This window comes from Diadema setosum, chromosome 8, assembly GCF_964275005.1.
Source record: "Diadema setosum chromosome 8, eeDiaSeto1, whole genome shotgun sequence".
Taxonomy (NCBI): Eukaryota; Metazoa; Echinodermata; class Echinoidea; order Diadematoida; family Diadematidae; genus Diadema; species Diadema setosum.
The window spans coordinates 26157270-26181211 of NC_092692.1; the positions used below are offsets into that span (position 1 = coordinate 26157270).

Below are 23942 nucleotides of genomic sequence, written 5' to 3' on the forward strand. Positions count from 1 at the left end.
CCCATTGCCTGCAATGTGATACGTCGAAATGATTCCCAAGTACGCTCAGGGAAAGTGGAGCAAAATATGCACTCAAAATCATTACCATCCTGTGTAAAGGCATTTCCTCTTTTTACATGTAAAACAAGCATAGGTTAAAAAAAAAATGAGTTGCATGATAACATTAAAGATAGAAGCCGTCTGTCTAATGAATTAAAGGTGTAAACGTTACAAAATTGATTATTTTGGCCTTATTTTTGTTTTCCTTCGATAAACCTAGAGCAGAATAAACTCTTTACTACGGTGTAGTGTACGGGTGTACAGTGTATGTGTGAGTGCATGTTTTGTTTTGTTTTTCTTCAGTCAATCTTTGAATCATTGAAAGAAAAGAAAGATCTTAACATGCCTGACTGTGCATAGGAGGTACAGTATGACCTAAAATTGTACCTCTTCATTGCTGGCATATATAAACCGACAGGGATATATATATATATATATATATATATATATATATATATATATATATATATATATATATATGTATATATATATATATATATATATATATATATATATATATATATATATACATATATATTCATAATATGCGTATGAGTATTCTTTTCTGTTAATTAGCCATGAACCAACACATGGACATGATAGATGTGTATTCACATAATCTGGTCTTCTCTCTTTGTCCCCCCCCCCTCTCTCTCTCTCTCTCTCTCTCTCGCTCTAACGTGTCTAATCTGAAAACGTATGACCCCCAAGGAAGCATTCCCTCAGCCAATCAAACCTCTCGACATCGGCACGGCTGGAATTAACTTTCTATCTGTCAGGCCATCCTTGATAGTCGGGGAAGGACACGAAGCAATATCCGAGTCAAGGGCAACGGCACGCGCGCTGATGATGAATTCAGCCATGAAAGTAGTAATGATAACAATTATCGTATTACGTCTTGAAAAATGCTGTCCTTTCATTCGTTCATCAGCCGCACAATGCCTTGATTTCTCCAGTGCAGTTAATCTCCTTCAATCTTTGCAAACCAATCGGAGAGGGGAAAATTGATGGCGAAAAAAATAATTTCACGAACGATTACATTTTCTAAATAGAGAAATGCCTGTACATCTGGCGGAGCAGCATATGCTTTATATAAGGCGGGTATAAAGCAGAGAACCTGTTTTCATGTTCTTTGTTTTTATTAGTAGTGTTGGCGATGTCTATAAGGGATATCATCCTTACTGTTCTTGTTTTAGTTACAAGTTTTGACGCAGTTTTGTGATTTTGTGATTGCGTTGTTTTATTAATGCTTAAATAAACATCTTTATTTTCATCGCGATCAACATAATGTTTTGTGACCTACATTTTACCTCTTCATTTTCAAGATGATCATCAAAACTGTGATCGTAATTTTTCATTTTACATCTTTACTTTCATCGTCATGTGTAATCCACGTAGTACTGAAGTTGATATTTCCACCGTTTCTGGGTTGGTGTGCCAAGCAACTCGCCATGTAGGTCTGGGTATGACGGTACCATTGGTTACATTTCTCTTAGGTGATGTTATCGATGCTGTTGTGTCAAATCAGTACTTAAAGAAGTTTTACTTTTGATACAAATGGATATTTAAATTGTTTGACATATACTGGAAGCATTCCGCTTTCGCACCGTCAATACACTTCTCTGAGTTAAATCCTTGTATTACTCTCTCTGTTTCAACTTATTACATTACTTGTCTTTACTGTCACAGTCTCTCATTGAGTCTTTCAAAGGAATTTCATCCTTTAATAGCTACGTTTTACTGTCATGATATATTTTGTTTTCCTTCAAGCTGCTGTTTCTTTATATCAACTGACTGTCAAAATCTTCTTTCGGTTCTTTATCCCTAACAATCTTGCAGCGCATAGATAGTTCACGTCTGAATGTCTACCATACAGCTGCCGTTGATTCGCGATTAGTTTTCAACCAGTTTGTGGAGTCGCGATCAGTTACATGTTATATCTTCACCAAACTTCTATAGAAAGTAATGTGCCCAAATGATCTAGTTTGTAAAGTCATCCTCTTCTATGCCTTTGGTGTACCGTCTTCACCTGCCAATCGTTTTGCTTTTTTTTTTTCTAAAGAAGCAAAGTAAATAGGCCTATAATCACCAAAGGGCCAAGTATGAATTGAGACTACTTTAGTCGCAAGAGGCAAAGTGGTCAGTAACTTTTAATCATTATAGAAAACTCTGCGAAAAAAAAAATAGCTGCCAAATGTTGGTCATATACTACGATGGACATTATTACGATTGCAATCTGTCAATGTAAACGTGTCATAATATCGGCACAAACGAAGAGCATAGAGCAGACTGATTCTCGTTCCAGCCATCGGTCAATAGAGTTCATTAAGGGGGAAGCTAAACATGCTTACCAACAACGATTTGTCAGTCGATTTCATGCATGCCGAGTGATTACTCCGCGCTGCAGTACTAATAAATACGTCGAACTTTACTTCCGCTAACTAGTTCCGATCGATACACTAACGTCGTGATCAAAACTGTCAAAAAGAAAAAAAAAAAAGGTGAAAAATTCGAATAGCAGCCATCAAGAACGAGCTCAATATTTGATGAGAAACCATAGAATTACACTCGGTATTTCTACGTTTGCCTCAAAATTCACACTTTATCAGAGAGAAGTGTATATTTTTTGACGCCATGAACAATATTGCACACAGTTTATATATTATAATGCTATATCATGGAACGAGATTGAAGAGACGGTATATCAATACACTCTTTCATTTCTGTACCTTCATGGCGAGAGGAGAAAAATCTTTGCGAAGTCATACACAAAACCCGTCTGAACTCTTAATTTCAGATCACATGAATCTGAAAAAAAAAAAAGATTCACCGTATGGTTTTTCTCATATGATGTGACCTCACGCCCTTGTAAATTGTTATTAGTTACTTTTTGCTATACACAGATATTCACAAGCTTTCTTAGCAGACAGAAACAGCAATTTTCTCAGCATTCGTCACAGATGAGAGGCCGTCCTACCCTAATAGCCAGTGCCAGTCAGATATGGAGCCTGCGTCATGAATAACCTTTGATAACCATCGACTTGTCTTAGTCGTGAATGAGTGCTAATATTGCTTATAGGCACATTTCATTTCAACTGGTTTTAAAGCCACTGAATTGCTTAAAGAATTGCTTAAATTGAGAATAGGATAAAGTAGAGGCAACCTTAACTCGGCACGGCCTCTCGTGTATAAACATGTACCTCAAAAGAAATATACGTCCCGTCTTTCATAACAGAAAAAAAGGAAAATAATTGATTTCAGGTCAGTTCATTTGATCAATTAGAGGGAGCATCTGTTGGTTCTAAATCCTTGATTCATTAGTAACACGTTAAAGATAGACTAAATACGGGGAGGGGTCATGAGTAACTTCAAGTTTTATACCATGATACCCGATGCACTCAGAGGTAAAAGAGAAAAGTCACACATCCCCATGATAATCACACACACAATTATTAGCGGGTCCTATAGCGTATACATCCACATACACGTAGTTATTTAAATTTCTCGCCCATTCTTGCCCATTTATATGATCATGGAAGCAGAGATTTCATATAATTTGTTTTACCAGTTCAGACAGTGATAGATTGGTAATAGGTGGAAATTTTAATTCTAACTTTATAGGAATCTAATTTTTCAGGAGAATGTAACATACTGCAAACTTTCGGGCAGTTCACACAATTCTGAAGTTCGGATATAAAAATTCCTCCAGTATATGATTCTTTAAATTTGACCTGCCCTTTACGATCAATTATTGATGTGTGACAATGGTGAATTCATTGCTACGTGCGCCCAATTCGAGTTAATCAAGCCAAGGTTGTTCAAAATTGGCGCGAGAACATTAACACTCAGTTGTCATGGCAACGTGCCTTATGTCTAGGGCAATCTCGAAAGGCATGCGTGACGACAGTGAAGTTCCACTGCAGTTTTTCATATGCTGATTTCAATAATAATAGAGTGAAATTACACACACACATACCCACACACACACACGCACACCCCAAGTAACAAAATGAAAGAAGTTTCATTAATATCGGACAATGAGAAAGTTACGGGATATTGCTCACATTTTTTACGCGACATTTCTTGCAACATGCGGACATTCTCACTATTTATTTTTAATGTCATGAAATTAACAAGAAAAAGTATGGATGCTTCACATCAAATTTTGCTTGTGCTTAAATTACTGAACAATACTAATTTTCAGGAGTGAAAGTTGCTGAAATTCTCGACCACAAACAAGATTTTTATGATCTAGTCTGGAAAAAAAAGAGAGAGAGTTAGGCCGTCAAGGACACATTGCCCGATCTAGTTTGCTCTTTTGCTTGCGAACGATATTACTGCTTGTTCTGTGACAAGGTGTGATCCTTATAAGAGACAAGTATACGTGGATTGAGTGAGTGCGGCAATATTAGTAAAACACATCAGTTATGTGTCAGTGAAAGTGTGAGGAAAATCTGTTTCAGTTTCAGTGCCGTTGTCGCTATATAAGGAGACTTTCCGCACTTCATGACGTCATTATGGACAACATAAAGAAAATATAAAGAACATTAAACATAATATAATTTTCATATTTCTAGCAAAATGAAAGAGCACTTTGCTTTCCTCTTTCAAAAAGCAGGGAAAACAATGTTATCATCCTTAACATGTGTTAGTAACAAGTCAAGGGAATGTGTATTCTTTGTTGAAAAATCGAATTTGTGAAAGTTTCTCTATATTTTCGCTATGTCGTTGTCTTGCAGTAATGTAACAAACTGTTGTAGTCTTCTCATCCAGCGATGGTGGCACTAAAACTTAAGAAGTTCATAATTTTTGAACGGAATGTCCGCTTTTCCTCAGACTTAAATACTTTCTACTAACATTGCTGCGTTCACTCAATTCACACTTTTTATTTGGGTGAACTTGTCCTATATCAAAGACAAAAAACAAAAGCCTCTACCGTCCAGCTTGGTTGAAAGTTACTCATTTCATTGGGGTCGATCTTAAAGTGGCATGGCGTTGCATTTTATGTACGTTAACCTCGTGGTTTCGCGCGGAACGTCCCGGCATTGCACGGAGGCACGGCTTGTTATTTTTTGAGATCGAACGCGCCCATGCCTTACTTACTGTCTCGCTGTCTGTATTATCTTATTTCAATTGAACTGTTAGCAGTTATGCCACTAAAAGACTACAAATACAAACAATTCTCCGAAGTCTTATGTGCAACTGTAAGTGGAAGGACTGGTCTGATATTTTAGATACACACGCACGGCAACTCAGGTTTCAAGGTGAAATGATTGGATCCTACGGAATGTAATGTAATGTAAGTAATTGCTAAACGCATAGTCTGTTTTTTGAGACCCTAGTTTAAGTATCGTCATGACAAAATGCACATACCTAAATGGTTTCCAGGAACAACAGAAAAGATATATATATATTATTTAGACGTGACACTCAGCAATTTTATACGACTAGATGTCATGAAATACTCCTTTAGTTGGGACACATTATTACTATCTTTTTTTATCAGCAGCATTTGTTGGCAGTAGACTATTCCAGCTCCCAAAAGCAACATTGGTAATCTACGGTGGATGTCGATTGGTCTGCATTGCCGTTGGGTGTAAGCGGAGAGTAACGTGTGTGTGTGTGTGTGTGTGTGTGTGTGTGTGTGTGTGTGTGTGTGTGTGTGTGAGTGGGTGTGTGTGAGTGTGTGTTAGAGAAAATAACGTAGCTCTAAATGTGTGTTCGTTCGTTGGATGTAGCGTAAAGTGGCAGCAGGCAGTACGTAACTTATCGGTCGCTTTATGCGGCAAGAGTCCGGAGTCCTTCAGAAGTTGATTGATGCGTTTGATCATCTTTGGGAGGATTTTTATTTTGTGTAAGCACAATAACGAGCTGGAAAACCCTTCATTTTTCTGTTTCATTTTTGGGGGGTTATTACTTTTTTTTTTCAACACTGAGTGTGTTGAGTGGTCTACATTTCTACAATCTTACAATCTTCTACTTGGGTCCCTCTTTTCCATTAACGCGCAATTATTTTGAGCAATTAGTTCCATAATATATCCATTTTTTTTTTGTAATTCATCGTACGTTTTGTTTTCATTAAATTTATACGACAACAGACATATGTTATGGGAAATCAAATTTCGTTTAAATTTGAGCAAAGTGAGACATAAATCTCCAGTTTGCTATTACGATTACTATGTGCTCAAAAGCAAACTGAATTCAAATGAGAAAGGTAAAGAAACAAAACCTATGCAAATGTATCAAAGTTTATCACATTGAGAAGGAAAAAGCAGGGGGCCGCGGAGCTAGAGGCTGAGGGCTGCACTACCCCCTCCCCCTTCTTTTTTTTTTTTCGTCAAAATAAGAAAAAGGATAAAAAAATCACCTATGAATTTCCAAAGGCTCCGTGCTTACATTTCTCCCATCTAAGCAGGGATGGGGGACTATTGGCCTTTAATCCCCCTCCCCCGCTCCCGCAGTCCCCTCCCCCCCCCCCTCCCCCTGAAAGCGTATGCAGCGGCTTCTGTAAGGACACAATGTTAATGGGTTCCACGGCTTGGTGCATATTAAAATCATCTAAATATAACGAGATAAGCATAGTAAAGCAAAACAATACAAAAGTCAAAAGAATGGAGAGGAAAGTTGTGTCTATCATTCATGTGTATAATAGGCCTACTTATGTCCGATTGCAATTACATTTCCTATTATTCTCTTCCTATTTTCCGCACGCCTACGAAGTATATATGCATTGTTCCTCCTAATTATTGTATATATACACATATGTTGTTATAAAATTTCTCTCGGATACTACATGAATCTTTTGCAAATGTTTGAACAATATTATTTCATGACATGTTACTTTGTACTATGTTTTGATTTTCGTTGATTGGAAATAAACTATGATTGAATTGAATATTAGTTTTCGTTTTTTAAATCAAGGGATGACAGGATAGGGTTTATGGAAAGATATTTGATTTGACCGGAATACTGTATTTTTATACGAGCTATCAGATGAAGCTTTTCAAGGGTTTATGGCAAGAGGACACGCCCAATATGTGTCCCATTTCAGGCAAATTACGCATTAAACGGGGCTAGTACAGCCCACCCCGCGGAGTGGTATCGACTTTCTTCCCTACAGTACGCTGACATGGAAGCTCACGTATACACAAACAGCACACGCACACACACAGACACACACAGACACACACACACACACACACACACACACACACACACACACACACACACACACATACACAGAGAGCCTAGATATGGCAGTATCAAATATCGCTTCGTTGCTCGCCCCTCGTCACCAGCTGATGGCGAAACACGAAGCGTCCACGGTTGGTGAATCCCCAAGGGGAACAGAAATACGAGAAATAGAGGAGAAAAGTGGATGGTTTTCACCAAAATCTTCTCTCGTCACTTAATTCATGTATTCGCATTTTCAAACCTTGGGGAATTAATATTGGGTCATGCCCTTGATATTCTCTCTTGTCACGGTAAGCTCGAAGATTAGTTAGTTACCAATAAATACATATAATGGAAAGTTTGATGATAGTAATTACGTATTTAACATTTCATATAATACGGATATTGCCTAAACAGGATTTCAAATTGACATTGAGCATTGTGGTACTCAATATAGCATAAATGTCTCTTACATTTCCCATGTAAAACAAGGTAACGTTATAATATACAAATGCAGTTGCAAATAATTTTTGGATGCTTCCCAAAAACCAAAAAACAAACAAACAAACAAAACAAATCAAAACAAAACAAAACAATAACAATAAAAAAATGTGACTTACTGCATTCAGCATATTACATTTTTATCCATCAGAAAGGTCTATTTCGGGATGAAACCTTTCGGAATGGTTAACCTGCATAAATGGGGTACTGTGATAGTGGATAAGGCTCCTGACTTTCAATCAGAGGACCCGAGTTCGAATCCCGCCCATAGCATATACCCAAGGTACGTAGTAACGCTAGGGTGTAATGATACTGGAAGCGCCGTCTGGTCTATGGTAGAACAGTGTCAACATTAAAGAGGCTACCCTGGATAAAGAAGACCATAATATCATTATAGTGATATTTAAAATATGTTTATATAGTGAAAACACAATTTTTATTCCTTGTTTGCCTGTTTGTAGGATGCCTATGCTTCAGTGCTTTTCATAGATTCTAAAGTATTGTAAAATTGTAAATCTCAATCCGGAAAGTTCTAGAATGTTTCTGAATTGAATTTCTATAGTCATAACAGTGAGTTTAACTTAATTCCTCAGAGTTTTGTATTCTCTAAGTCTTATATATTAGAATTACTTAGTGCATGTCTTTTTGTAATTTTTGCCTCAATCAGTAATTATGGTCTAAATAGATCCCTTGTCCATCTTTCTGTATGCCTGATGTTATTCGATCTTATTCTGAGACCTTCGACTGAACAAGCTTGCTTGTATGTAGGCCCCGTCATATTTCTCCCATAAACTTTGTGAGATTGTAGTCCAATAATGCTGTTACCAGACCATTATGTTTATTTTTATGTCGAGACAGTTGTTTACATTCAAGTGATGGTTACACTTTTGTAATTTTTGTATTGTATGATTGTGTTTTTTCCATGATATTTACTTTAGAAATATGAAAATAAATAGAAAAATATTCAAAAAAATACCATACATTACCATTAAAGATACCATCATTACAAGCACGGGCCTACCAAAAAGACGCAATGTGCACAGAGTGCATTACTTTCATGAGAAGGTCAGTGTTTTGCAAAAGTGCAGTTTTATCTATGAAGCCACTCGTTCTAAACAAGTGGCCAATCCTTGATACCATCGTCATGTCGTCACACTTTGCTATCTGAATTAACTCTTTGAACAGACGTCAATGAATCTATATGACAGACCCCCATCAGTGGGCAGTTCAAGAGGGGTGTACATCCAGGTACTACGATCTCGAGAGTGCGTCGTTAAAAGGCGTCCCTTCTACTTTATCAGAGCACTTGACAAGACGGACGACTCTTATCCCCCCCCCCCCCCCCCTCCACCGCTTGGCCAGTGGAGGATTGGGGGGTATGAAGAAGAAAGCCTGCTGAAGATTATTTGATGAACACATATTTCATCATTCTTGAGCTTTCGTCACAATGCTTAAATTTGCTTGCACAATGTACTTTGTTTACTAAATATCGGTTTTCATATCTTTTTGTTTTCTTCAATGATGATAGTTATGGAGTTCCACAGCTGTACTGCTTTGCACGATAAGTACTGCTCTATACACAGACTAATTGATGCTACGCAGGGCGGAGTTCTGCAATTTTTGTTGGAAGACATAAGTTGCTATTGACATGATTGATGACGAATTAAAGGACTATCGAATACGCGCAGACCTTGAAGGTTTGTTTGTTCATTTACCATCTGAGAAGATGGCTGGATAGCCCCTATTCAGCTACATTAAGCTGGTCTTCCATGGGATCCAGTTGGATGTGAGGTGGGACCACTTCACTGGGTTAAACACCCTGCCGCCTGAATGAAGCGGGATCTTTTACGTTCATGAGTTGTTACTCTCTCACACACGGGACCTCCATTTTATGTCCTATCCGAGGTTACCTATCAGTCAACGATTATCCTCCATCTTTATCTTACTGTGAGGCGTAGCTGCCAGGGAATGTTCTGTGTGTAAGTGTTAATTTGTTGTGTACGAGGGTTTCCCCTGATGTCCCATCCATATGCTTCACTGCGTATCTGCCATCTCCTGGTTTGTTTTCAGGCTTTCTGAAACCTGTTTACGACGATATTTTTTGTCTACATTTTCGTCGTTTGTACGCATGGTATTGCCAAGCGAATGCACTATTGTTGATATTCCATCGATGTTTTCAACGACAAAATTCAAATAGCGTGAAATCTTCATGCATACCCTGAAAAATAAAATGGTTCTCTCATTTTTGTTTGTTTGTTGGTTGGTCAGTATGATAACATTGATATCGTAATAACGTTTGATTTGCTTTGAGAGGAAAGTATAAAAAATACTATACTAAATAATATATGGGAATTATGCGCGCATCTATATATGTCATTGGTAAATAATAATTCTTATCGTGAAATGCCAGCTTAACACGCTTATAAGTTTTTTTGTTCATGTGAGAAAAAAGAAAAATCTGAGGAACAATACAAAACTTTGTCAAAGAAGCTGCAGTATTCGTTGATTGTATGGTAATTTAATTATATCAGTAATTACGCTGAGATAGTATTTTGGAATATGGTTGGAAGGATAGTCCCACTTGTTGGTAGTGCAAACTTCGCTTGGACTCAAGTAACACTATCGTCATTTTTAAGTATCAGGTATTTACGGAGGAATATCCAACAAACAAAAAACAAAAACGAAAACAAAACAGAAACAAAATCAAGAAACATGAACAATTCTTTGACATTGATAACAGTCTCCTCCACCCGAACCTTAAGATACTATAAAATGTGTCTTCGTGTATATACGTAAATATATCTATTCAATTTCAGTACTCCATAAGTACTTTTTTTCAATATCTCCATGAGAACGTTGTTGATTAATTCGTCATTATAATTTCTTTTATACAAGTAAAGAAATAAAACAAACCGAAACTGAAACGTAAACAGACTTTAGAGCATGAGCTCGAATTGTCGAAATAGAGAGTCCTTGACAAAAAAAAAACCCTGCCTTATCAAGATATTATTGGTGGATGTATAACTCACTGATTCCACTGATGCATCGCTGTGCGATAACGGACGGATGGCTGAATAACGTACTATTACTGTCAGTGGCTTGAGGAGTAGAAGATAGCTGTGTGTGCGTGTCTCGGAATCAGAGCCAAATTATCTGCTTGCCCGCGAGCGGGCGATGTGCACTCTCTGTACCGCTGGGGATGGCTGGAGATGCTGGCAGAAATCCGCCGGAAGTGGGATGATTGATTTGCTGCAAAATCATCATCATTGATCCTGGCCCACGCGTCCTGTGGAGGCCTTTTCCAGTGATTAGATTTATAGCTCCATGATTATTGTGTCTGCTTGCCTACAGGCTCTAAATCACGAGCAAGAAGTTATGGAAGCTACCAGTAAAAATATGAATATTGTATGCCTCATCTCTTCGTGCCATAATACTCAGTACTCGGAAAGATGTATATATAAATAAATAAATAAATAATATATATATATATATATATATATATATATATATATATATATATATATATATATGTGTGTGTGTGTGTGTGTGTGTGTGTGTGTGTGTGTGTGTTTGTGTGTGTGTGCACTGGTTAGTTCCATTTCTTGTTTGTTTCATGATAAAACATGCGGTTCATTGTCACTGATCATATTTGTGTATTACAGTATACACCCTTGCAGCTCTTTCGACCATATTTCTTTCAACGTGATATACATCTGAAAACAACAACAAGTTAATGTAGTATGCGTTACATTGTCACGAAGAGCTTAAGATATATTTTAGTTTGTAGCTACATGAAATAAAATAATAATTCTTCCATTTTTCTCTCTTCCTTACCAATCAAAGTTATAGTGAATACAATACGTGTGCCTACTTTATCATGATTATATTAATGACAGTTATAACAAGTAGCATGATAGTGCGCTTAATGCGTTTCCAAGCGCATACGGAACAAAGAACTTTAATTAAAGTACAGAATGTAATTACGAACATTGTGGTATATGTATGACGCAAAGAACAAAAATATTACGACTGATTGAATAAGTGAATTTTGAGCAATGATTTAAATTTGTCCATAAGCTATTATACTTCCACCTCTTTCGATCGTATTTCTTTCAACGAGGTATATATCCCCTGAAAACAAAAATAGCAAGAAAGGAAACATATGACTTTCATGGACCCACATCTGCAAGTCTGATCAGGAGGATATATGGAGGCACTGTTTCTCTTCTCCTGCTTCCTCGCTTAGTCCCGATGTGAGGGATTAAGGGCGTAATGTAATATTTCGGGAAACGAGATTCGCCCGAGAATAGTTCTCCCGAGACCGGTGTGGCGATACGTGGGCAGATACGGTTCCTCCACTGCGTGATGGGGGAGAGACATGAGGCTGCAATTAGTTTCCGAGGGCCCTTCGCGGTGATTGTTAGTTCAAACCGCGGGGAGTTCCGGCTAAAGAGGGCAATGTTCCTGCCGATAGGTTTAGCTTGCAAATGCGATAACATAGTCAGTCCCCAATCTCCCTCCCCTCTCCCTTCCTTTCTCACTCTCTCTTCCTTTCTTCTATTACATTTTCTTTATTCTCTCTTTCTCTCTTTTCTTTCTGTTGCTCATCTCTGCTGCGTATTTATTTTCTCTTATTTTGTTGCATCTTCATTTTCTCTGTGGTCATCATGAGCGAGTTATAGATCAGTCTGCCTCACGACCCAAAGGACCCCGGTTAGAGTCCCGGGTCCCACTGAGCAATGTTGTGTGTAATCATACCGTCCCCTCTAGCAAGAGGTAGAACACTCTGTCCCTCGGATAGGACATAAAATGGAGGTCCCGTGTGTGACAGAGTCACAACTCATGCACGTAAAAGATACCGCTTCATTTATGCATCGCAAAGAGCAGGGTGTTTAACCCGATGAAGTGGTCCCGCCTAATATCCAACTGGACCCATATGGAAGACCAGCTATTAGTGCAGCTAAATATTGCTATCCAGCCATCTTCTCAGATGGAAATAAAACAAACAAAATAAGCAATCAAACTTTGATCTTAATCTTATCCCTTTCATTCTCAGTCTCTGACAATATTTCTTTCTTCTCTATACCAATGTTTCAGGGTATTGTTTTTTTGTTTGTTTGTTTGTTTGTTTGTTTGTTTGTTTGTTTGTTTTTCGTGTTTACAGTTTACGTGTTTGATACGAATATCCTGTGTGTCTGTACAGATTTGCAAAGTTTGCATGATCAGCGTCTTTATCGTGCAGCTGTCCACACACTCGTATTTGTCTTGTAACTATAATATTAACAAGAAACAATCTAACAAGTTACGAATATTCATTGATAGCTGTTTCGAGAGTCATCTCCACCCGGGACAAATCACTATCAAGCACTTATGGAAGCTACCAGGAAAAAACATGAATATCGTATCGTAATGCTTCTTCTCTTCGTGTCACAATATATATATATATATATATATATATATATATATATACGGAAAGAAATTGGACTGAGGCGGACGTTGCTCTCGATCTTGAGATTTCTTTCAGTATATGCTACCCACAATGAGGCACCGCGTACGTTTGGGAAGGGAATTATCTCTCGCACTATATATATATATATATATATATATATATATATATATATATATATATATATATGGGGCTCGACATTTGCGGTGGTCGTATTGTGCTATCAAAAATGTGTGAATGTGTCCATTGTTTCTATGAGTTTCTCTCACTCAGGGGAGGGGGGGGGGGGGAGAAATAAGTCGTAGCTCAGTGCTTTATAACTGCATGCAGCCATGTCAGCAGATAGACTTTAGGCCGAACTTAGTCCATTCCACAGCCAAACTAGACCAAATCATTTTTTCCATATTTTATGTTTCCAATAATAGATAATGTAAGTATATCCCTAAATGTCCATAATGATAATGTCTTGATGAATATGTGGTGTCATGGAAAATCATGTTCATGGCTCAATCCAATATAACGTATGCAGTAGACTTATATACTAATGTTTATGTGTATCCTCTTTAATACCTGCCAATTTCTCATAACTATCAAGGGTTATGATAATAATCAGGGTTCATAATCATTCTAGTGTTTTATTCAATGATTTCATGAAATGACGTCATAAAGACTGAAAACTCGTCGTTGATATTTTCCGCCGACGCTTCTTCATCCCAACACCTGTGAAGAAAAGAACATTCAAACGCCTTGTTGAATATATCGATGAATGTTTTATGACAACAGCTTGCTCAAGGATGTAGATGTTGTGGGGATTAAACTTTCCTGCAAGCATCCAGATAAATTAACAAGAATGAATAGGACTGCCTGTAAACATCTTCGTTCTACTGATTTTGTGTTACAGGGAAAATCCCTTTTTATTAACACATTGTACCTTTAATAAGAGTTCAGTACAATCTTAACAACTTTTTTTTTTAAATAATGATGATTTCACATCTTTGTCGTCAGGCAAATATATAGCATTGACCCTGTTACTATGCGTTTCGGCAGCAACAACCAACACATTTTAGACTGAGCAACAGGAAAACATTGCCCTAGTTTTATTACAAGATTTCTTTTTTGTTATATATCTAAGTGCAAGATGAAAGGTATCCATCTTGCCTTCATTGTCATTTAATAGTCTTCAAACAATAATTCGTCTCGGAAGACTACTTCATAACATTTTCTGTCAATCAACCACGAGTCTGTAGTTAATCATTTCAATTCTGAGGGGATCACTCCATCAGTTAGATTTTGCCCACATGCAACGTCCTTTGATGACCCTATAAATCTAAATCTATACTTACAGCTGTCGTTAAAAGAGAGGAAATGAATTTGAGATACATAGACACATTTTATGTGTGTGAGGATCTGAAGATATAAGGTAGAAAGAATAAACTGATGCATCTACTAATTTGGCTTTTGTACAGTTCAATATCATCCCATTTGTTGTAATTGCCCTTGTCGATTACATTTTTAGTTTGAATGTCATGAGAGGAGAGACAGTTTGTATAGTAAGTTATTATTAAGACAAAATTTTCACAAAGATCATGTTTCGCTATTTTTCACACGCTGTTTCATACTTCTGCTGCTAATTATTGCTTTTGCAATTCCGTGAAGCATACATAAGAGACGTATCAATTTGTGAGTTGGATGAGAGAGCGGGGTCATTCCACAAGACCGAAATACACGAGTCATACAGCTCATGACATTGTGTTCGGCCCTAGGTTCCACATTACAACACGGGACTTAATGTGGCGGTCTCGTGAGGCCTTGATTGCTGAGTGTCAAACTCATGGGCTGTATGATTCGTGGGCTGTATAACTCGTGGGTTGTACTGTATGACTTGGGTTGTATGTATGACTGGTGGGCTGTATGGTTAGTGGGTGTTGAACTCATGACGTGCATGCGAGAGAACCGCCTTCACCAGATAGATAACAAGATTTAGCAAAGCATCTTTGATCAAGGAGGGGTGCCTCTAACTGACGATAATCTAAGAGACTTATTTTGAAATAATATTAATCAGACCATGCAGGCGTGTATGCATTTGTCGAGAACGGTTGTGTAAAGTGATTACAGAAATTAATGTGTTTCTGTCCAGTCTTGCTCATTGAAGAACGGCCTTATGTATTTGTTTTCCTTTCCTGGGTTCCCACTGTCGTGCAATCGGTCGGTAGTAGCTGATCGTGGATTTTTTTTTTCTATGTCTGTCATAGTTTGCGCCAATGATTGAAATCATGGTCTCAATCATGGTGTAGTCGCGGTGATCTTATCAGATCTTGAGATCAGTCGTGGCAATTGCGGTGATCGTAGACAAATGTTGGACGGTTGTCTACGATTAGATGCGATTGCTACGAGTGGCCTCAAAATCTGATAAGATCTGATAAGATCACCACGACGATTCCACGTTTAAGATCACGATTTGAAATATGGCGCAAATTGTGATTGACACAAACAAAAATTCTACGATCAGCTACTTGATCGTATGCTCTTCCGGAACACAAGAAGTCTAGAGAATATTTGAGTGAATAAGCCAATTTCTCCCTTTTGTGTGAACCTCACCTCGCCAATCGTAAAGGCAGCACGGACATGCTAGTTGTTAGGCAAGCTCCATACGCGAATTCCTGTCTGCGAACCCTTTCGGATCATTGATGAATTGACGAAAATTATGCCAATCTTCCCGCTAAGTGGAATCCAATGAACAGTATACCTCCACATTACATATCAGACCCTTTTGCAAAAGAAGGCAGAAAATTTTGTCTTCATACCATGCTATATATAGCGTGATATTTTTACTTCCAGGGTAAGCCACATACGAGCGACTCTGAAAACTCGTAACTTTCCTATTATGGTGGGGACAGGATAAATTGGAATCAAATAGACTATCCTTGTGTGCTATACTTTACTCATCGATTTTTCCTAAATTTGGACTTGCTATTCTGATCGCGAATGAAATCATTTCAGCTGATGCACCTTTACTCACATGTGTACCTAATTTTAATGCTAACGCGTGACGAATATTGATCTTCTGTTTATAACAATGTACTATGTTTGTTCAGTTGATAAGTGTGGTGTCGATGAGAATACCATCAGGCACTCCTGATTCCCCCCCCCCAAAAAAAAAAGAGAAAAAGAATTAAAAAAAAAAAATATTAGAGAGAATAGCAGTTCATGAAAGGGGCATCCTTTCCATGTTTAGATATACAAATTAGGTCGCAAATCAGTCCGTAATCTAAAGCAAAATTATTACACTTTTCAACGGCTGTTTCGAATTATACTGAAAAAAGGGAACGCTCATGTGCATTGTAGCGTTTTGCCACAGATAAAATCGCAATGACAAATACTAATACATGTTCTAATTGATATCAAATAGACACTCCTGGTATGAAAGAACACTGTTTTCGGTCATATAACAAGCTTCCTATTCTACCCGGTTAGCAGCTCGGACCCTGGGCGAGAGGGTCATTGCCCTTTGAACCCGGACCAAGGGACATCTTCAAATAATGGTAAATGGTAAAGGATGAATGAAAAAAGAACAGTAAAAATAGCCCGTTGAATCCAGCATTATTTCGTTTGAGCTGTAACCTTAAGTGAAAAATCTCCAGGTATTGTTCGAACTAAAACATGATTATCGGGTAGTGGTAGAATTGAAGCTATATAGAGTGGGTAAGCAAGACAAGACTAACGTCTTCATAGCCTGCCTCAGACGTTGGTAGACGGCGTGCACACTTCTCTTTATTTGTCTTGTTTTGTTTTGTTTTCACACGTGTGTTTTGTGTAAATGGCACCGGTGTCGATAGGGCCAGTACAAACCGATATCTGTCGTCTCGGGTGACCGTAAATCCGGCGCTGAAAACGGCACGCTCAGTTTGAACAGTTGCAGGCTACGCCGGGCTGGTTCAACGCAGTCCCGTTTGCTTGTCAAATCACATGTGGTTCATACGAGCACCGGCATGGCGCAGTGCGTAACCTGAAATGTCATGCTTCGACTGGCATGAGACATTTCAGAGATGAATGCTAATAATAGTGCATACCCCAGTTTTCTTTTCCTATTTTTTTTTCCTCTCTCTCTCTATCCTTTTCCCATCCTAATGCAGAAAAAACATGCATGTATATAATACAATAGAGTATACAGACATCCAAAGGAAACAAAAAAAAAGTTGCCGTTGTAGACAGGCAGACATTGTGTTTATCATGGTTTTTTTTCTCGGTTTTTGTTGTTGTTGTTGTTGTGTGGATAAATATAGGGCAGGTGGCCGCTAAGACAGGTTTGACTGTACATGTGAATACACATACTGTATAATTGTATAATACATGCATGTCTATAGCAGCCACCCTAGTGAGAGAAAAAAATGGCCGTTATGGACAAGTGGCCACAGTATACAGGGTCTTTGACATGGCTATTCTCTAGGGGACTTGTTTTTTAGTGGTTGTATAAAGCAGGTGGCGGCTAAGTAAATTTCTCCCCCCCCCCCCATCGGATTATTACACAGTCAAGATTCTTCTGGGAGTTCCTAAATTACTAATACAAAATTTAATTTTAAACTCTGACAGATTTCTAGATTACGAAACATATTTTCATTGCCGTTGCCTCTTAAGAACTGTGAACGACCACATGCAGACTTATGCCAAGTGTTATGAGGACTTATGCCACAAAGGGAATGCACGACAGAGTGTCCTTTTAAAGCTGTTTGATGAATAGCAACGCTGCCCGTGACAAGGCTGTCGCTGCGAAATGTACGTTAAAAATGATTAGTGGGTAATCTGAATTCTTCATGAGCGATATTGCACTATCTCTAATCACATTGCAATATGGAAAGGCAAATAAATGGATTTTCGCTCCCATAACTTGCAGTGAAATACGATTACGTAGGTCCTACATCGCTACGAGGGACTGACGCGTAATATTATAAGGCAACGCGAAGCGCGTTGAAATAATGCAAAGACTGTGTGAGATAAAACATCGTGAAGAGTGTTTACAGGGAGTAACATCCTATACAAAGGGTTTAAAGGGAGTGTCACCCAACCTAAATGGTTTTAAGGGAGTTTCGCCCCACCTAAAGGGTTTGCATAGGGGTTGGCTGTGGTCTCTCTCTAAAAAAGACAAAAAGACAAAAACAAACAAACAAACAAACAAAGAGGACTCAAACGCCAACTGATTCGCAAGTGAGTTCTTCAAAAATCCTGCTCGGAAACAAAACAACAAAATTCCATTAATGGGTAATTTTTCTTAGTGTTATTAATGTAATGACATCCGTTAGTAGAAGAACCTCGAATAAAATATGTGTTATTATCAAATTGCAAACATGAGTGCAAATCATGTATTGAAAAGTAAATACCAATTATAATGTTGGTCATGTGACTAATGTCTCATGGGGAATGCTTTTGTTCCTTTTTCCCTAATTTGTAAGGAAGTATAAACGTTTTTGTTGCTTTATCAGAATTGTTTGTTGTTGTTGTTGTTGTCGCAGTTGCACTTGAAGATTTTCGTGTTTGTTCTTGTTCATGTTATTCTGAGCTCCCTTATCATACAGTGTACGTCAGAAATGGTACGGATGATGGACTATATCCTATTGAAACGTTAGAAATATACAACGACACTGCAAATTACCATCATTCCACGAGAGTGAAAATTACGATCAGATGATAAAAGGATACTTGATATGAATGTAGGATAATGAAGAAATTCACACAACAAATCATCTGTGTGTCGGTTGTCGATAAGCTTACTACTTCATGGGTGCAATAGCGATATATTTCAGATGTCCCTAGGTTCTTTTCATAATAACAGAACGTATTGATAGGTGGTGCTCCTGCTATAGCATTGAAAAAAAAAATGTTTTAACATCTACTGCTGATGTGACCGTATGCAATTTTGTAACAGTCTGAAGGAAAGTTCGCCGATAATGAGCTTAAATAAGATTACAACACAAACTCGAATTATCTACTCCGTGTTTTCACTTCAAACTATAAAAAGCAAAGGCTTTTTTTATTTCTTTAGGGCATTTGAGTAATCTGCGATGTACATAACAAAATTACCAATTCGGTGGAAGATGTTGCTGTGGAATACACATTCACACACAAACTTGCACAGACACAGACGCAGACATAGACTCAAACACACACACACACACACACACACACACACACACACACACACACACACAAATCGATAACGACACGTGATGTGACAGTAAACAATGACTTGAATACGAGTCAATAGCACGTATTCCAAGAACAATCCGTAGAAAAGAATCAAAAATATATTACGTGATCTATAATATCACCATGTGTATTAAACTCAAGGAGGATTCATTATCATGAATCTGTGCATGTAATATGAATAATGTATTTGTAGACGGCACATTCCTGACCGCAAAGGATACGCCCTGTGTTTGATACGAAATTGCGAATACCCCTGTCACTGCCTGTAGGTGCTTTTTGTAGGTCGTTCATTCCTCGAGCTCGTATTATCACTGATAACAATATCCAAAGGGGTATTTCATGTTTGTGATTGAGGAAGGAGCATGTTTATCACAGGTGTAACAGTCTGTAGACAATATCTGTCAAAAAATCAAACCAAAAGTTCTCATAATTATAATTCCACCATGTCTAGCATAGCTTGTTTATTTTGTTTGGAACACGTCGGCCGAAATATATGACAACTGTGACATATTGTACCTCCATAGGTGCCATAAGCGTTATATAGATCTTATCTGTGTATTTTGAATACAAAATTGTATGTCATTTCTCTTCCTGTTCATGAATATGCGCATCCAGTATATCACCAGCATCTCTACGGCGATGATTGTGATGATTTTATAATCATGCTATCTCTTATCAAAACCACCTTTGTTCTGTTGTTGGTCACTCTTGTCACAAACATTGCCTACGGTATCATCACTTCTCGTGACAGATTGATATCAGAGTAATCATTTGCATCACATAATTCGGGCTTCAACATTCTAACTCACAATGAACAGTAATTTAACGATTTCAAAGTGAATGATGTAATACAAGAAGGATCTCGATGTACATCATGAACATGAGAGAGTTTGTTCGTTTTAGTGTACGAGCTATGTCCTCACTTTCAACAAAACACATATACACGACAAAAGAAAAAGTGTTTATTTGCAGCACCTAGTTGTGTAAAATGCTTCGAGCAACTTTCGCCTACGATGACCTCTTGAGGTTTGTTTCTTCTCTTCGAATTGCCTGATTCAAAGCAACACTGTCCCACGCACAGGGTGTCCTTTGTTTGACATCGACGCAATATTCTCCTTTTGTTCTTTATCCTGCTTATCTTATGGCTCCATCTGTAGATATGATATCAAATTGAATGGGGGGGGGGGTGTCACAACGTGCCGGGGGCATTAAGCAATCAAGTTCATTTCTACAATCAGTGAGCCAAGTGAGATTGTTTTCAGCCGTAACCCACGTCACAGTATAGTATCATCTACATACGAGCGATGGGTCATTATCCCACACGGGATTACTGACGCTATAGTATCACAATAGCTTCATTTCTTGACCACGTGACTTTGTGGTATCTCGATTCCCTCGTCAGTGAATGACACAAAACCTGATTCGATTAACCTCATTTGCGCCCATTTGTGGCGTGCCATCCACATGCATAGTCCAGAACGATGGGATCAATAGTTCTCGTATCCCAGGGCAACAGGAGGAGGGTGAATGTAGCAGGAGCAAAGCCGGAGGAACAGCGCACTCCCAACTTTAGCGAGGTGGAGCAACAGCAAACATGATTCTGTTTTTCCAACTGCCCCTCGCTGATTGAACTTTGCCGAGCAAAATGGTTTTTCTCGCTGCGCTGTCTGATTAAGAAGAGTTCTGGTGTTTTGTCCGTATTATGAGATCTTCACCTGGTCTTGCCGACACCAATAGTAAGTGCATCTCGCTTACACGACCGAGGAATTTGAGCTCGAAAATAAAGCAGCTTTTTTTTTTTTCTGCCCTAGATGTCCTCACTGTATAGTACATTCCATCTTATAGATGAAAGAAACTGAAATAATGTGAGTCACGAAATCGAAGACCCATTCATACTGGAAAAAACTTGACACACGGCGTTTTGGTAATTACTTGATATTCTGTTTGGAGATGGGTCTACAGAATAAAGTAGTCCTCATTTTTATGGTATGAAAAGCAGGCACTAAAGTAAACTCTAATCACAATGTTCACGTTCCATGTGGAGTTTGAGAGTCAAAAAAAAAAACCAGGAAAGAATGCCTAGAACATTTATACTGTAGGGCGTGGTTGCAAGAAACGATGTAAGATGTATGTATGTATGTATGTATGTATGTATGTATTACTCGTAAACCAATATACCTTTTGTGGAATGCAAAGAGAGTAATTTCAAATTTTTTTTTCATGTTTCAAGGAATAGTGGTGTTGCAAAGAAAAAAAATACCAAAGATGCGACGCACGAGTCAATGACTTGTGTGAGTACACTGCAAGAAAAAAAAAAAGGACAATAATAAATAAATAAGTGAATAAGAGAATGACAAATAATCGATTTCATCTCTTGAGTAAAATGAAAGACCAACAAATCCAGGTGCTGAACATCGATTCGAGTCGTCAAGACAGGTGCCTCACATTGAAATAATGGTGGTAGCCCCCCCCCCTTTTTTTTTTCTATCTCCTGATAATCTGCTACTTCCGAAATAATTAGTTCCGCGTGAATTCGATGAAGGAAATACCAGAAAACATTTGTTTGAGAACTCGCATTTTTTTATTGAAATAACGCATTGCCACCAAATTGTTTTCGTCACTTCTTCTTGCACATGTTTGTATCTGGTTGAAAGAAATCAGTGGCTGTGTCCATAATTATGTTTCCAACTATCTTTGAAACTCGGGGGCATTGTTCGAGTCAATGTAGGATTAAACTGTGGCATTTATCACCCAAGCGCCTCTGCTGCATCATGAATCAAAATGTCTTGTCTCTGCGGCACCTGAGGTGTCGTTCCTAGCTCCGAACATGTTTTATTCTTTATTTCGTCCTTCACTTAAAGTCTTGGCCCTCCGGACGCTCAAATGAGAGAGGGACAAGTACTTTTTAACACAACTTTTCATGACCTCTACAAGCACTTTGAGCGACTCTTTAAGACTCATGGAAACAGATAAATCAATGTACGTTATGAAGAACATAAATGTTCATGTTTTATTCTTTATTTCGTCCTTCATGTTTTATTCTTTATTTCGTCCTTCACTTAAAGTCTTGGCCCTCCGGACGCTCAAATGAGAGAGGGACAAGTACTTTTTAACACAACTCTTCATGACCTCTACAAGCACTTTGAGCGACTCTTTAAGACTCATGGAAACAGATAAATCAATGTACGTTATGAAGAACATAAATACAGCAAAATTCACTCTAAATGCAACAAAAACAAATAATTAGAGCTACTCTAATCACATTCCTGTTGCTCAATTACTTTTTCTCGCTTATGGAAGTATACAGCGATTGGCATGACTTTTCCACAATTTACGGTTGTACGCAAGTACACAAACAGTGATAGGCGATTTTTCCCTTTAATTCTGTCTCGCACAGCTGCTTTGTTCCGTCAAAACAAATCAATTCACAAGCTTCAGAGACCAAAACAAATTCATTCATTACAGCAACATCTGTCTACCGACACATTAGCAATGAAACGGTTGTTTGTATTCGTTTAACAACATTGTCTGTGGAGTCACATACTAGCATCCTAGTCGAAGCCACAATCTTTATGCAACTTATTTTGCAATGTTTGGTTGCTATAGTTACATAAACATAAACCAAACATAGCTTTCAAAGGTACAACACTTGAGGTTAATCATTATTTGCCCATTTTCCATAACTGCTTTAGTTGTTCTGTTAATTTCTCAGTGTTATTTATTTTATTGTTACTTGTTCAATTAATGATATCCTGGTTTCGCGCATGCGTTGACGCGGAAAGACGCGATTGAACAAAACGCCCGCTGTCAGCACTTTAACATCTGAAGTGCACAATATTTTAGACAATAGAGCTCTTTGTCTCAGACAAGTCTAAACTTTTACGAATAATCTAGATTCATAATACCCCACTAGTGTAAAACTTAATCATACTTGAATACCCTGTGGGAAAAGATAGGTGAATAGAAGCGTTTTCATCTTTCTGAGTAAAATTGTATATGTTTTTATCTTATATTCTTTTATTTCATCAAAACCATTCATCTCCAGTTAATGATGGGTATGTGGGCGAGAGAAGTGTGTCTTGGGAATCTTTTGTTGGGAGTAGCACAGTATGATGTTTGAGTGTTTATTGAGCACACCTGTTAAACTTATTGAAATGCGAACCGGGTCAATGTGCTACGCTGTAACAAATTGCCTCAATGAATTTTCAGTTTATTATGTTTGGTTACTTACAGAAAGTCTGATTTGTAATGTCATGTATTGTTGTTGTTGTTTTTTTTTTTGTACATTAGGATTATGCGCAGACACCATTATTGATCAAGCATATTCAGGTGTTAAAGCTACATTTGTCAATCAATTAAATAAGTGGCTTGTGGAGCATTTAGTTACGTGAAAGAGTGTGATGCTGCATGATTTTTTCTATTTTGTATCGCTGTTTAGTACTTTTCTTTTGATTTAGTTTGAGAAGTTACCTTGCATTGAAGTAAAGAGTAAACTTAATCTGTCCCATTAAATTCATCAACAATGTTATTAATATGATTATACGTCATATTCATCTATGCTATACTGTGTAATAAAATCTAA

At 37.9% G+C, this 23942-nt stretch overlaps 1 protein-coding gene across 2 annotated transcripts in view; it reads left to right on the forward strand.

Annotated features, from left to right (window-relative positions):
- Window positions 1-23942, forward strand: part of LOC140232281 (GTP-binding protein Rhes-like) — a 45249-nt gene that overhangs the window by 20410 nt on the left and 897 nt on the right. Inside the window, exon 1 of one of the 2 annotated variants that reach the window (XR_011901477.1) lies at window positions 21081-21096. The exons of the other annotated variant lie outside the window; for it this stretch is intronic. The gene's annotated coding sequence lies outside the window, so the exon portion shown is untranslated. Of the gene's footprint in view, window positions 1-21080; window positions 21097-23942 lie in introns of those variants that run through there. 2 annotated transcript variants of the gene reach the window in all.